We start from the raw sequence: 6,172 nt of genomic DNA, 5'->3' as shown, positions 1-6,172 counted from the left end.
TTTTTAGAACTGAAACAGTAAGGGTACCAAAGTTCACGACTTTTTCTTGAATATTTAGAATAAAAGAGCCATATCAATATATCCATCACAACATTTTCTATAATAGAACATATGCAACATTTCTCGCACCCCCTTCAATCGATCTTCTTGTCTTAATGGGAATTAGCGGTCATTTTGTCACCAAATATTGAATTCTATGAAAGTTGCCCTATAATAGATATTATATATTAAAGTAATAATTACACTTGTATTTAATTATTTCAAACACCTTTTAACATCTTGAAAAAGAATATGTGATTTTGGTGATTGAATATTATTGTCTTGCGAGACAGTATAATTATTCTCTAGTTACCTTTGCATGCTGTCAGCAAAATGTATTTGTTGTTTTTGTTTATATTTGAGAAATGATTTAATTGGGGTGCAGTGAATACTTCTTCCGTATATATATTTCTTTACATTAAAAGCGGTTATCTAACATAGTTTTATTAGGATTAATTTTCTTGTTTTTGTACATAATAAAAAATAAATGTTCTTATTAGTCATCAATATGTATTTCAATATCATCGAGAGATTTTGAGAAAAAAATAGTTGCCATCACTTTCACAGCTAATGCTCCTTTAAAGTAAGATGTAAGTGCACAGGTATCTGAATTTTAATCTAATTATTTCAATTATTTATTGATTCACCAAGCATGTTGGCATACAATCATGTTACACAATATGAGATATATAATGACAATAAACTAATTACTAACAGTTCATTTACATATATGTAAATACAAGTAGATATTTGATATGTACCTGTGATATTAGACTATGTATACAATTTAGTATTGCATATTACATAAATTAAATGTAGTTATAGCACTCTACTTTTGGTGCGCAATTCAAAACATTCATGTAAAAATTAAATGTAGTTATAGCACTCTACTTTTGGTGCGGAATTCAAAACATTCATGTAAAAATTCAAAAAACCTTCTAGCATGAACTACATTGACAGGGTTGCATTGTACTTTACAATGGTTTTCCTTTGATATAGCATCGTGTGAATTGTAGATGTTCAAAGGGTAATAGTTAATTAGAAAAAAATGTGAAGAATTTTTTTTTTATATCTAAATAAATGGAGAGAGAGAGAGAGAGAGAGAGAGAGAGAGAGAGAGAGAGAGAGAGAGATATTTCTTTTCTTTATTTACATGTATATCTGTTCATTACAGTTCAGATACTGGGTTTGTGAGTTGAAATTAATCAAATGAGAGTGGTAAAAATCCACCTTTATATGTATAATTTACATATCAGGATTTTATCCAGGTACGTTATTCTGGTTTGTGGAATGCTAATTTATACTAAGTTAGAATAATCTAAGCTGTATACCAAAGTAGGTCTTCATGGGGCTTTACGGCTCTATGCATCGTAAATAGAGATCGGGTTCAATGCGTCGGGTGTGGGATTCACACAATATATGCTGAGCGCGAAAGTTGATATTGGCAGGCGCCATAATCATGTTATACCGGTAAACAACATTTTGAACATGAATCGAGAACAGGAGTTGAATCAGTTGATGCAGATATTCTGAGGAGAATCTTCCAGTCATTGAGTAAGTGAATTACTGTGTATCTTATAGTTATAAACTCTCTAATATATTGTTCAAAACGAAACTGACCATCGCTCATATTGTATGTTGTTGCGTCAAATCTTGCAAGTCGGTGTTTACGTTCATAAATTTACATGCTTCATTCAATTCTTTGAAATTATGTGGAATTATTTTTTTTTTTAAATTTCCTTTGTATGAGATTAGACTCCTTCTAGTTGCATTATCGTAGCCCTCGCGGATTTTTTTCTTATACATTTGGACAGGACCATATAGGCACTTTAAAAAAAAAATGGAGAGAGGGGGGAAGGCCGGAAAACAAACAAATAATTAGGCCTATTTCCGTAATACTTATTCTATTTTTTGTTTACTTTCTACTCGGGTGATATTTGCAAAACTTAATTAGTTTATTAAGTAAATGGTGTTTTTTAATGAATGGTTGATTTTTTTTTTTTTTTATTCAAATGCTTATGATTTGAACCCAGATGTCCAGTTAGAAAAATTAAACTGCATTATGATCAGGGATGTGACCTCCGGAATCTCAATTTTGTCTCTACATCAATGCATTTAATACGTTATTAAAATGGATTGAAGGTCTTGTCTTGGCAATAAAGTTAATTTGTACGTAAAGTTGGGTCAGCATGATATTAACAGTTGTACATCAGATATTGCATTTATTAGCCCAATGGGCTGTAACGCAACATTGATTATTCCTTGGCTTTGAAAATCGGTGGCCCCAGGTGTCGGGTGACGGTAATTACATGTACACACCCCAGAATGATTCCTCCTATGTTAGATGCCTTGCAAACTTATATATAGGAGGGCCAATGGTATCTCGTAATTATTTAAAATTTTATATCTTTTTCAGAATATATTTCATGATAGTCATGCAGATTCAGAAGTTGTGATGGTGTGTTGATAGGCTGTCTTCAACTTGCCATATCTTAGAGTTCCAACATGCAGGCCTGGATTAATGTGTATAAATCACTAATGAAAAAAAGAATGACATTTCAATTTATACACACTTGCCAAGTGAATCTGATGAGACTGCTACATGTATTTGTGAGTAAAGGCACTCTGTCTTAACCGAAAAACTATTTACAGTTTATCACAACAAATGGATGGGACAGTAGAGCTGTTGCGGACAATATGTGATTGTGATGACCAAGTACTGAACAAGTGGAAGATTAGAAGAAGGTCCAGAATTCAATCATGTTTTTGATTCTAAGGTGCACACAGCATGGAGATAGTCCTATTATTCTCCCGTTCATCTATGATGGAGAAACTTGTGTAAATGTTTAGTGTTCTCCCTAATAATTAAGTGCCCACAAGTCTGTATTAATTTATCAGAATATAAAGTCCTTCACAGTACTGATTTTAAAATTAATGTAGATTGTCTCCAGATTTTTCTGAGGAAAAGTGGATAGTTTACATGTGTGAATTTTGAATATATTTCATTCTTGTCTGCAAATATTGCCGAAACCTGTTGTTATTGATGCACAGTCATGTTATGCAAATGATAGACCTTCTTAATTACATGTACAGAAGATCATGTCAACTCCTTTGTCTTAATTGTATACACAATTCTAGCATTTATAGCATCATTTATATAGCACTTACTAGTTTAAGAAGGATTTTATTTTCTAAAAGCTTTCATTTGACATGATTGATCTAAAACGGCCAAAATTCACAAATCTATTTAAATCACAACCTGACCTTATGTCAGAAAAGTGCCACTGTGGGTTGATATTTTTCTCTTGGATCTTGAAAGAAATTCTTTATGCAGCAGTTTCCAAATAAAATGTACTCTCATGGCCAGGGTGGGACTTCACCGAGAACTTTTTAACATTGCACAATGCAATATTTGTAGATTAGAAGTTGTTGCAGTTTCTTTAAGTTTTCTCTCACATCTTGTTATAATTATATTTTATATTTTTGGTTGGGTTGCACAATGTGCAAACAGTTTATAAAATGGTGAATGACTCAGTGGTGGGCAAGCGACAGTAGCGTCCCTGTAATAGTACCTACTTTGTGTAATCAACTCCTTTCACACCTCTCACTTGATGTTCCTTAAACTTTGTACAGTTGTTAGGGATACATTGAAGATGTGCATGTGCCTTTTTGAAAGTGATCAGACATTTTTTGAAAAATTTACATGTAGTTGAACTTCGTCATTTTTAAGCATTTCTTTAATCGACAGTACCTATTTTGTGTAATCAACTCCTCGTATTCCTCTAACTTGACATTCCTCAAACTGTGTACATTTGTTTTGAACACATTGAAAATGTGCATATGTGTTTTTGAAAGTGATCAGACATTTAAAAAAAAATGTATATGTAGTTGAACTTAGTCATTTTTAAGCATTTCTTGTAACTATTTTGTGTAATCAAATCTTCATGCACCTCTAACTTGACATTCCTTAAACTTTGTACAGTTGTTATGAACACATTGAAGATGTGCATGCATCTTTTTGAAAATGATTAGACTTTATAAAAAAAAAATTATGTGTAGTTGAACTTGGTCATTTTTATGCATTTCTTGAATAGATGGTACCTATTTTGTGTGATCAACTCGTGCACATCTAAATTGATATTCCTCAAACTTTGTACAGTAGTTATGGACACATTGAAGATGTGCATGTGTCTTTTTGAAAGTGATCAGACTTTTTTCAAAAAAATTACATTTAGTTGAAATTTGTCATTTTTTAAGCATTTCCTGAATAGATGGTACTTATTTTTTGTAATCAACTCCTCTTACAGCATTTATTTGACATTCTTCAGACCTTGAACAGCTGTTATGGAAGCATTGTAAATGTGCATGTGTCTTTTCGGAAGTGATCAGGCATTCTTTGAAAAATTTACATGTGCATGGTGAAGTTGAACTTAGTCATTTTTTAAGCATGGTACTTTATGTAACCAACTCAGCTTTTACTTAACATTTTCCAGACCCTGTACATTATAGATGTTTTAAAAACATTGAAGATATTCATGTAACATTTTAAAAATGCTTCTCTTTTTTCTCTCTCTTTTTTGTTGTTGAAAAATTCTACCTTTAATTTGTCATTTTCCCAGTATATGTTTCTACTGTTGTTCCTATGATAGAGAACATATTTTACAAGAACCCGGTCATTTCTGTTTTTGTTCAGATTTGGCCTCCTAATATTTTTTAAAACTAAAGTCTTACTTTTTCCTCCGATAAGTGTACAGTACCTTTCATGAGAAAACAAAGTAAAACGGTCATATCATCCGTAATTCCCACTTATTCACCTCATTTAGCAATACTTCATGATTAATATGTAATAAAGGCACTATGTAAAAATCTCTCAACTTTTATAACCCGAATTTTCTTCATTTCCTCTGTTATGGTAATTGCTATGAAGATAGCTCATGATATTGAATTACTTTCCCTGTTAACTTAAGAGTCATCTAAACCAAGAGGAAGGCTAAGAAACTATATGACAAAGCCGAAAAAAAGGCTATCGGAAGTAGCTGAAAAACCTGTATTTTGGCTTGGATTTTGAGACCAATATGCCTTGAATAGGTGGCGCTGTATAAAGAGAACATGCATGGATATTTTTTTGAAATATTCTGTAAATGGAGATAACACTCATAGGTGCAAGGTGAAGATAACGAACAGTGATCAATCTCATAACTCTTACAAGCAATACAAAATAGATAGTTGGGCAAACACGGACCCCTGGACACACCAGAGGTGATTCTCCATGCAAAATATCACAAGGATTGGTTACATGTACTTGTGGACTGTTTTGCATGGTTTTATCTGAGACAAGCACTTTTAAGATAAAATGTCCAAAGTACAACTCATCAATGATAGAAATTTAATAAAAATCGCTAGGGCATAAATAATTGTACTCGCTCCCCTTACACGTAATTGTAAACCAATGTCTTAAAATGTATCAATCCTATTTTCTAGAAAAATAATCTTTACTACAGAGAAATCAATGTTCTGTAATTTGAACACACCTGATTTATGTTTCGATCAAGACAATCTTAAACTAACCGTTGGTGGTCTCTGAAAGATGATGATACTTTACAGCAAGGTCGGCATATTTCGTGGATAAGTCGGCATATTTGGTAGATACGTCGGTGTATTTCGTGGATAGATCGGCATATTTGGTCAATATATCCTGGTATTTGCTCTCCAGGGCCTGGATCTGACTGTGGATGAGATCTGGATCATTCAGCAATATTCTTTTCTCTCCATGTGCCTGTGTCCTTCCGAGAAATATGACAAAAAGAAAGACTGAAACATTCATTTTCATGATCTAATTGTACACTGGATAAGTAAGTGTCCAAGGGTCGTGCCTTTTTCATAGATAACAGAGGTATCGGAGTGTAGTACTGCGAGACTTCTAACATGTATCTACATAATGTAGATTACAAAAAAAAAAACCCAATTCGAATAATAAAAAAAATTACCAATTAGTACACGGTTACCTGTATTGAAAGCAGTACCGCTCTATATCCAAGAAAATTTTAATTATCATATGCAATTATGTATCGCTTGGGTTCAAATTTACTATTAAAGAGTAAAGGTATATGACTCTGCATATAGGGTACCCAAG

This window comes from Ostrea edulis, chromosome 5 (genome assembly GCF_947568905.1).
Source record: "Ostrea edulis chromosome 5, xbOstEdul1.1, whole genome shotgun sequence".
Lineage (NCBI taxonomy): Eukaryota > Metazoa > Mollusca > Bivalvia > Ostreida > Ostreidae > Ostrea > Ostrea edulis.
The sequence above is the reverse complement of the archived record's forward strand: the minus strand, read 5'-3'. Positions refer to the sequence as shown.